Raw genomic sequence first — 10,974 nt, 5'->3', positions numbered from 1 at the left:
CCTACAATCAATTTCGATTATGGTTAAATTTTGTTAAACCCTTTTATGAACTTTATAGACAATTTTATTCGAACACTAACAATTAGTCTGTTTCTTTGTTCTATTATGATCACTACCATATCTGTATGAACATGTACTCTTGATCACATGACAGCCTACACATATATATATCTCAAGCTTAAATCTTGATAGCTTGAATACCGCTTGAAGAATCATTCTCTTCCCATGTATATATGTTACTCGAATCCTATTACTAACCTTTACTTTGCCTAGCTGCGCCTTAATTGGATTTGACAGTAAATTTGCCTTCTGTATTCATTCTCATACACAGATTTGCCTCTCTACTTCAAATTTGCTCTGTGTACTTGTAGCTTTGTTATCCGTGCTATCCGCTTATAAACTAGTGGCCGCTTCTTATTGGCTCCTGGTTTCAAATACCGTTGAGATTTACATAATAACGGTTATCAAGGTGATTGATTAACTAACTTAAACCACTACAGTGACATACTTCATATATTATTTCTTAAAAAGAATATTGTACAAGATAGTAGAAAAATATGTTTTCAATATGTGTCCAATTTCATCTTTCTAACAAAACGAAAAGGTTTTCACAATTTAGATACTTTGAAAGCAGTCATTTATCAATAACATATATATACGTAATTAAATCCATGTGACAAATTATTTACAAGATACATTTTCCACGATATTCAAACACATGACTAGAATAATATATACCAACTTATAAACAATATTATAATTCAGATCATAAGTCAATTAAAGCTAGACCACCATGGAAAACCTGGAAGCACTGGACGGCCGTTTCGTCCTGGGTTCGAATCTCGTGAAGAGGGTTCGTGGATGCGCACTGCTGAGGAGTACCACAATAGAACGAAACGGCCGTGCAGTGCTTCCTGGTTTTCCTTGGTGGTCTAGCTTCAATTGACTCACGCTTGCAACTATGAAAATAATATAATGCCGAAGTGACTTTCTATGACAAATTTTTGAACTCGTGGTAATAACATTATATATTTCTTAAAATGAATTGTGATGTGGGTTACTTATATCCACATAAGCAGTATATAACTGTGATCGAGCATTGAATGTATTTCAGTAGAAGATCGATAACGTAAGAACGGGAACGAAACGCAATTGATATGAAAATGCATGAACAATGAAATCAGGGACGATGGACTGATATTTGCAGAAGGAACAGTCAAGATTGTGACAATTGATTGATAGTTTGCAAATTACCTGCTTACTGTATGGTTGTCAGATTTTGGTGAGATATTTTGTAATTTTGTGCCTAAATACATTCGATTATCCCTACTCATCTTCTTGTTCACTACAGAATAATAGACATATCTTTTGTATAGATATAGTGTTTGGAAATGTTTGCATTTATTTGTAAACTATTTATGTATAATAATCGGAAGATGAATGATAAAAAACACACATTACTTATTATTTATTTAGTTGATGCCTTGTAAATCAGGTGTTGTGTATGAATAAAAACATTAATTTATTTGGTTCAAAAAAACTATTCAAAAATAGCCTTTGTTACAGATGTGAGTATTAACAACTAAACAGTGTCATTCTGGCATTTCTTAGTATTGAGTCTTTTTAGTAATGAAAATGCACAATTCAACTGGGAGTTGGAGTTCATGTATGTAAAATCACTTCATATATTTCAGTCTCTTTCCAAATGTATAGGCATATTAAGATCTCAGTTATTATTTGCTTAAAATTACAGGTTACAACTTATCACTGGAAGTGCATAAAATTGATTTCAATCCATAACTCTCGTAACAATAGGTCTCCTGACTAATATCAAGTCATCACGGACAAAATATATTAATTGAAATCATGAACCGATCAATATTACACCACTATTGAGAGCTCAGAAGTACTAGACGGCTGTTTCGTTTTACTACGGAACTCCTACACAGTGAGTAACCACGATCCCGACTCGCGGAATTCAAACCCAGGACCTACAGGTCTCGCGAGGCATCCAACAATATTTGTGTCTAACTTCAACCAATCCATGATATCACGCGACAATCTTCCATTGTTTTCAGTGGGTAACTGCTTCAAAGCTAAAACAAAACGGCCATCCAATGATTCTAAGTTTTTAATGGTTTTCTATTTATAAATTAAACACATAAATATTGTTACAAGGGGGCACCGGATATATATGAGACACACAAATCTCATTTGGTTTGTGTGAGGGCTGTGATACTGCCCAGGTGCCCAAACCGAAACAGGTGGTTTTCTTCGGGGACCACACCCAGGGCCTTTGACCTAAAGGTCTGACCCACAAGGCAGTGGAGCATCGTGAGGAGATGCAGTCCCATGGTATCCGGTGACCAACGATTGGTTCATACGCCATTTGTTCCTTCATGATACTGGAGCCAGCACATGTGCACCATTGGTTTGGAATCAGGGTTTCCAACTTCCCTAGGTGGATCTTCCGTGTCCACCAACCCGTTTAAAGCGCCGGACATTCGCTATTCGTCCTCTCAATTTCGTAAACAACAGTAATGCAACTGTGAGAATGCAGTGAGTAGGACTTCCCTGTCAGAGGCTATATTCGCGTGATCATGTGAGAGCATTTCGAGAAAGAGAGCAGACTCTCCCCACTCTTGGCCGTACCGCGACATTTGGGGGCAATGGTTTTCTTAGATTGATCGGTTCATGATCTCAAAATAAAATTCAACATTTTTCACAATCATATACTGATAAAATATATATTCATGTTTAGCTATACTTCACAAATAATATAACTATAAAAAAGGATGATTTATTTACACTTAAATGTCATAAATGAAATAATACAAACATATGTGACAATATTTTACATGGAAATATATATGTTACCAAGACAATACCCTTAGTTACAATAATAATAGTAATAGTAATAATAATAATGATAGTAATAACAATAATAATAATAATAATTACTAATATAATAAATTAGTTTCCTTTTTTTCCGGAACCATCTCCTTATTTGTCATTTATAAAGTACAAAATAGTCAAACTGTTATATCCCTTTTCTTCCATATATCCTAGTTACATTTAAGTAATATAATAAAAAATAAATGAAAATATGAAATCAAAATTTCACAACGTTCATAAATCTTTATATGTTAATTAAAAATTATCCATATTGAAAGCAAAAAACAAAGGAAAAAACAAGCAATGAAGCAGTTTTGAAGACTTTTTAATACCAAAAAAAGAAAAGAAAATTGAACATCCCAAACAATTGAAATGAATTTACAATATTAAAGATTCCCATTGTGTAAAGTAGACCAACACATGTAAGCGAATAATATTGTTTTCAATTAGGTCGTCATCAAGCTTTACTCTATCCAATCTTATCCAATTTTTGTTCATTCTTCTCATGTCTATCCCCGTAATGTGTTCTTTGGTCTTCCCCTTTTCCTTTGGCCTTCAGGATTCCATGTGAGGGTTTGTCTTGTGACACAATTGGGAGATTTCTTCAATGTGTGTCCTATCCATTTCCAGAGCTTCTTCCTGATTTTTTCCTCCACTGAATATAATCTGGTTTGTTGTCTCCCACAGTAGGTTGTGACTGATAGTGTCTGGCCAACGGATTCGAAGTATTTTGCGTAGAACTGTGTTGACATTTGTATTGAAAATTCTGATCTTGGTGTAGTGGTTTAGTGGTTAAGACATTGCTATCATGTTAATATATTATGAACAACACATGTAAGCGAATAGTATTGTTTTCAATTAGATCTTCATCAGGCTTTACTCTAATATACATGAATATTTATATGAAAATGTTAGACCAATCAAGGCTGTTTGTGTCCATAATCCACAATGAAATAGAATACGTCACCGAGCATAATAGGTAAACGTACAAATTGCTAGTAGGAAGACAGGTGTACTAATAGTAGTAAGAATATTAAATTACGATAACAAAAGCCTAATCAATAGTTAAACATAAGAAATAAGAGGTCAAACGTGGGTAAGTGGTCATCACAAAACATGAAAATCATTACGTACTAATAAGTGTGTAAATAATTAGATAGTGAAGAATATAAACAGAAAGAAGTAGTACGCCCGATTTAGCTATCTCCACAGGAGCAACTGAACTTGTAAATGCTAGATGACGTATTTTATTTCATTGTGATTATTGACTCAAATAGCCTTGATTGGTCTAATATTTTCGTATAAATATTCATGTATATTAAAGTAAAGCCTGATGATAATCTAAATGAAAACAATATTGTTCGCTTACATGTATTGTTCTGAAATGAAGTTGTTTTATTTTAATTTTCATAGTTGAAAGCGTGAATCAATTGAAGCTGGACAACCAAGGAAACCCTGGAAGCTCTGGACGGCCGTTTCGTCCTATAATGGGACTCCTCAGCATTGTGCATCCATGATCCCGCCTCACGAGATTCGAACCCAGGACCTATCAGTCTTAACCGCTTAACCGATAGAACACTGAGCCAGCATCCGAAGTCGTGGATTCGCACTCCTGAGGAGTCCAACAATAGGACGAAACGGCCGTCCAGTGCTTCCAGGTTTTCCCTGTTGATCTAGCTTCAATTGAATCACGCTTTCAACTGTGAAAATACTAAATACTAAAACCCCTTCTTTTATTTTAATTATTTGAAAGAAACTAAATCGATTTTAGTTAAATTATTTCAGAAAAAAGTAATTTTCACATAGTATTTCATTATATATATATATATATCACATTTATTTGTCCAGTTAAAGTTCATATTCATTATTAGAATGATATAATAATATTGATAACTTGATTGGTAACTAAAAGATAGATAGTGGTTAACAGTGGAAATCAGGACGCGCGTTTCGCCCTTATTTTGGGATTCGTCAGCTGGATGTATCTACATCTCAGAGTTGATGTTCGCTCTGGGACTCGGACTCAGTACCGTTCGCTTCAAACGCCATCACGTTATCCACTTAGCTTGTGACTTCAGGCAATATCGAGGCAGTCCGCATAGGATGCACATATGCTAATAAGAGAGTGATCAGTCGCAGTCCAAAATAACAATGGGAATATACAAGTAAACAACATCAATTCATTAGTAACTATTTATTGATTCAAGAAGTGACTTAGTTTGTTTCAAAAATGAAAGAATTGATTGTTTATTGTTTAAATCTTAACGTATAACATTGTAATTTTTTGTTTCTATACTAAACGTATTTCTTTACATACTAAAAAATGTTGAGATGGTGGAGAAGGTTTGTAACTCAGGTGGATGATTTTGATGGAGTTTTGTTCTTTGAGCTGGATGGCTTGGTCGTGGAGCTTTTCTTGTTCCTCTTAACGCCCTTATCAATACAAACCTCCTTCAGAAAGACGGAGTAAGAATCACCAACAAAAAACAAGAACCAATTAACATCGAGGTGTACAGGACAAGCTGTGAATCACATGTGGAGAAATTAAAACACTCTACTTCTATCCGACGTTTGCGCTGATGATGTCGTTCAGAAGGACGATGAAAGTTCCATGACTAAGCCATCTAGCTCGGAGAGTAAAACTCCATGAAAAAAATGTCTAAGAGAAAATTTACCAAATAAAAAACAAGAATAGACAAACAAGATTCAATGAAATTTCGAATTTTCCAGATAATCCTTTAATTAAAGATGTCACATAGATAGAAAGAAAAATAAAACGATGTTTAAGCATATTGATAATTAAATGTTGGTTTTAATGTTTAAATAATATAATTATCAGAAGGGGTTTTGTGGAGATTTTGTATTTTCAATTGACTCACCCTTTCAACTATATAAATAATATAAGTCATTAATAATTTTCTAGTAAGACTTTACTTTTATATTTACAATATTAATATGAATTCAAATATCAAAAATACAATTTATGAATAGATTCTGAAAACCAAAACTTATTTTTATGATATATATATATAATACTCAACATTCACTGGCCGGATACTATCAGCAACAGCGTTTTATGGGAGAGGACAAACCAGCTTCCAGCTGAAGAGGAAATTAGGAAAAGATGTTGGAAGTGGATCAGACATACATTGTGGAAATCACGAAACTGTATCACGAGGCAATCCCTGACTTGGAATCTGGAAGGGATGCGGAGAAGCGGAAGGCCAAAGAACACATTACGCCGAGAGATTGAAGCAGATATGAAAAATGTGAATTTTAACTGGAAAGAACTAGAAAGGACTGACCAGGACAGGGTTGAATAGAGGATATTGGTGGGTGGTCTATGATCCTCAACGAGGGGTAACAGGCGTAAGTAATATATATATATATATATATATTGTTGTTTACCTCATAAGTGACTATCAAACGTTACACGTATCATGAAATAATTAAGTTTGTTATTTAATAATGATAGAAAAAAATACTAACGTAAAGTTCAATCGATTTTAAAAGGAACTTGTTATATTCCGTGGAGAATTGTGAATGGTAACTACTGAGGACTATTTATGGACCAATGTGATATGTATATTTCATATTGCGTAATTGTTAAATAACTAAACTATTCGTATTCGTGTCCCTTTTATCATCAGCTTTATTTTGACCTATGAACTATTATTATACGATTTACCATTCTTGAGTTATCCCTAGTCTATTGATTACTGTTCCCCCTATTCACAGTCACATTTGGCCAAGTCTTGTACAAATGTTGTTTTCTATTTCATGGTATGATGTGGTCAGTTTGTTTGATATATAAACCCAGCGTGTTTGAGAATAATGATTCATATTGCAGAGGCTGTTATTGGTGTTCTGGACTTAACTGGTTGGGCTAGGCAGAAAGCAGGACTGTTAAGTACTCTAGACTGCTCATACGGCTTTTGTGTATCATTGATCTGATCGATAATCCACTCCTCTCTGATAGGCGGTTATTGACATTATTGTACACTAATCTGTTTTGATCAGTGTGAGGGGTTAATAGATTTGCTTTTTCATTTCTCAAAACTTTTCAATATTTATCAGATTGAAAATCAATTCATGTTGTTAACTATATTTCAAGTGGATAGTTCTAATAAATCTCTCATGTTAATAATATTCATGTACTTATTAGTTAATGATTTTGAGAAGGAGCTTCGTAAATCTAGTAAGAATTAGAAATCGATAAAGTCTAACCATGTATCACTGATAGCAGTGAATACTGACTGTAGGTAATGACACATTATAGGGTCGTGTATTCTCAATGAACATACGTAAACTGAACGGCTATACAGGACTCACTGGATTTTTAATGGTTAGTTAACCTAAATCAGTCAGTGATGCAAATCATCTTTAACATAAATCATTTTTGTATATACCATAAAGTTGATCATTATTTAGTAACAAAAATGAACACTTCTTACACCGACCATTATAAATAACACTTTTCTTTATTTGCTAATTTTTAAGGGACCTAAAAGTAAGATTCTTATAAAGTAGATTCATTAAATTCATTAGAAGATAAAACTTATATAAACGGCTATTGTTTATAATCAGAAGGAGGGTTTTGTCTAGATTTTAGTATTTTTATAGTTGAAATCATGAGTCTAGAGGTTAAGCGCTAGCACGCGAGACTGATAAATCCTGGGCTCGAATCTCGCGGGAGGGTGCGGTGGATGCGCACTGCTGAGGAGTCCTATAATAGGACGAAACGGCCGTCCAGTGCTTTGAGGTTTTCCATGATGGTCTAGCTTCAATGGACTCATGATTTCAACTATAATATTGTTTATAAGTTGCTTAAAAGTTGACATATCACAATGTCAGCAAACCAATAATAGAAAAACCATACATAATAGACAAAAATTGTTGAACATACAGTGAGATAGTTGGACGAGAAAAAAACGACCTATTTGAAAATGCTAATTTGTTTTTGCCTTGCTATTTTATTATTTTATTTGAGTGATGCTTCAATAAAAGTTCTTTATTGTTTATATACATCAAAGAACTCAACTTAACATTCTTCTTAACTTGAGATCACGAACCAACCAAGTTTAGGTGACCATCAAAAGCCTGGAAGCATTGGACAACTGCTTCGTTCTAGTAAAGGACTCTTGAACACTACGCATTCACTAGCCCATCACATTCTATAGAAATCAAGATCTTTGGACACACGCGCGAACACTTAACCATGAGACCATTGAGCCACCTTTCATTGAGTTTCAAGTCTTAATTCAATCAATTCGTGATATTCTGCTGCTATCTTTGACTGTCTTCCATGAGGACCTTTTTTATCAATACTCAAGTAATTTTAATTTTATAGAATCCATTCATTGTGGTTTTTGTAGATTTGATATATTAACGTGTAAATTCTTTCGAAAAAATTGTTTTCTTATTCGCCTAAATACAAAAATACCCATCAATCTCTCATCTCGGTATGTTTATCTGGTTTATGGAGAAGTACTGATAAAGGAAGTATCTAATCTTTTCCTACAACGATACTGAAAACCAAAAAGCTATCCATAAATGCTTCAACAGGTGACTGAAAAAAAAAAACAACATTTATTCCAATAAAAAATCAAAACGACATAATAAACTGTAAGATTACCGAATAATTTTAGTGTACAGTAAATAGTGATTTTCTTAAAGGAAAGCTATTTGCGCAACCCACATGGTATTAGGGGTAACAATTTACTGCCATTCCTTCACTCATATTTAATTAGGAGAATCTCTGTATTGTTCCCGTGACAGTAATTGTAGTAAATAAAAACAGCACTTAAGGCGGCTTTTTTGTTGCATATGTAATTTGTTGGTTGAACAGCCTTGCACTCTAGTAGCGTGGTTTTTTTATTGACACTGTAAAGCAACCTTGATGGCTTCAACTGAATGACATTTTTTATGTTTTGTTAGTTACTACACTCTCATTTAAGACTAATAGTTTCTGTTAATTAAACTTTCACTGACGAACTCCTATGCAAACGCCTTGAACAAGCACTTCAAAATTTTCCTAACAGTATCTTAAGTAAAACAATCAGGTTCACTTTTGTATTGGTTGTTTGAATCTTCCCATTGACGTTTATGACTGAAATCGATTTGTCTCTTGTTAGCGTATGTGCAACCTATACGGATCGCCTTAAGTCACAAACATTATAAACAGAAATGGATAGTGATACAAGTTCGAATCCCTTAGAGAGCATCAGTTCACATAAGACTGTAGATACTTATTGCCATCATTTTGTTAACTAGCACAAAGCCTATATAAAGTGGAGCTTCCTATTGATTACTTCCGATCTTCTAATACAAATACTAACTATGCAATATACATGTGAATATCGCTGTCATTATCAGATAAAAACCTAAATGAATTAATCATCTGTCTTATGTTTATGCAACACAAGAAAAAAACTGCACTAAGATCCGTTACAACTATTTTTTTTCTTACTACGTTCATTTCAGTAAAAGATAATGATGATATCAATAATGTATGTGTGTGAGAGAGAGAGAGAGAGAGAGAGAAACAACGCAATTCATGATAGCCAGGTTAGATTGTTTGGTGTATTTTTTTTCACATGTTACCTACTTCTTCCCTTATACTATACTTCAGGTGGGTTACGTACCTCTTCATAAATCTATATATCTGTGCATATATATTTATATACCACATCGGCTGTCATTCAATGTCAAATTTAGGTTCTTTTTTTTAAAGAAACAAATAAAAATGAATGTGTTTATATTGTAAAAAATGAAATGAACACCAGTGAATAGACAAATCTTTAATCTAACGCTTCTGATTACCGTTTCCTGATTATAGTTACACAATGTTATATATTGGTTGCTAACAGTTATGTTACCTTTGCACACACACGTAGATTATTTTAGTTAATAACAAGATATACAGCTTGATAATGATAAAATTGATTTATAATTTTACATTTTGTTTTGTAACCACGTGAATAGTCTATACAATCTATATGTCTACTATATACAACCAGATGTAATGAAAAGAAATACATTTGCATAATATATATATATTTATATAGAACTAACAATAATAATGATTAGAATAATAGTAGTAAACAACAATAATAGGAGTTACGTCATCTCCCCCTTCTTTCTTTAGTTTAAAAATAAACTGAATTACATTTGTAAAAAATGTTTAAGTAACGTTTATTATTGTTATTATTATTATTTCAAATGGGCATGATTGTTTATGCAGTAAACGACGGTTAGTAAGGATGATGTAAATCTATTATTATTATTATTATTGTTCCTAGGGTATAAAAGTAACATTTTAAACAATTGTTTATTCTATCAAATGAGAGATATACTGAACTTGTCAGATCAACAAAACACTTTACAAGTACACTATGTACATGGGGTAATATTTTGAAGTTAACATAATGTTTTTGTGAAGAAGAAAAAAAAATGATTTTCATGGAAAAAAAGGAAGGTAGGTATGCTATGATTTATTGTACACTTTTCGAATGAATTGTCTATGAAAATGGAGTATGTTGATAAGTAAGTAAGATGTATGAGTTACTGATGTTTCTAAGTATAATTTTCTTTAAATAGGAATAATAGAAAATACTAAATATCCATAATACCCCCTTGTGATTAAAATCATATGCTCACTAGTGACTGACTTCAAGATACATGTCCTGGAGTTCTAGTGAGAAGCAGTAACCAGTGGAGTTCAACCACGTCTGTTGTGAGATAGTAACTCACTGAAGGCAATCGGTGAACGGTTGCTCAACTTCGTGGATTGGTTGAAGTTAAACATAAACACCATCGGATGCCGGCTCAGTGGTCTATCGGTTAAGTGCTATGGCGCGAGACCGGTAGGTCCTGGGCTCGGATCTTGCGAGGCGAGATAGAGGATGCACACTGCTGGGGAGTTCCACAATAGGACGAAATGACCGTCAAGCAGTGCTTCCAAGTTTCCCTTGGTGGTCTAGCTTTAATTGACTCATGCTTTCAACTATGAAAATAATAGATTTGTTTGGAAAATTTCAGCGAATGAATTTGAAGTAAATCCAACGTTTCGCCTGGCAA

This window comes from Schistosoma mansoni, chromosome 3, assembly GCF_000237925.1.
Source record: "Schistosoma mansoni strain Puerto Rico chromosome 3, complete genome".
NCBI lineage: Eukaryota > Metazoa > Platyhelminthes > Trematoda > Strigeidida > Schistosomatidae > Schistosoma > Schistosoma mansoni.
The sequence above is the reverse complement of the archived record's forward strand: the minus strand, read 5'-3'. Positions refer to the sequence as shown.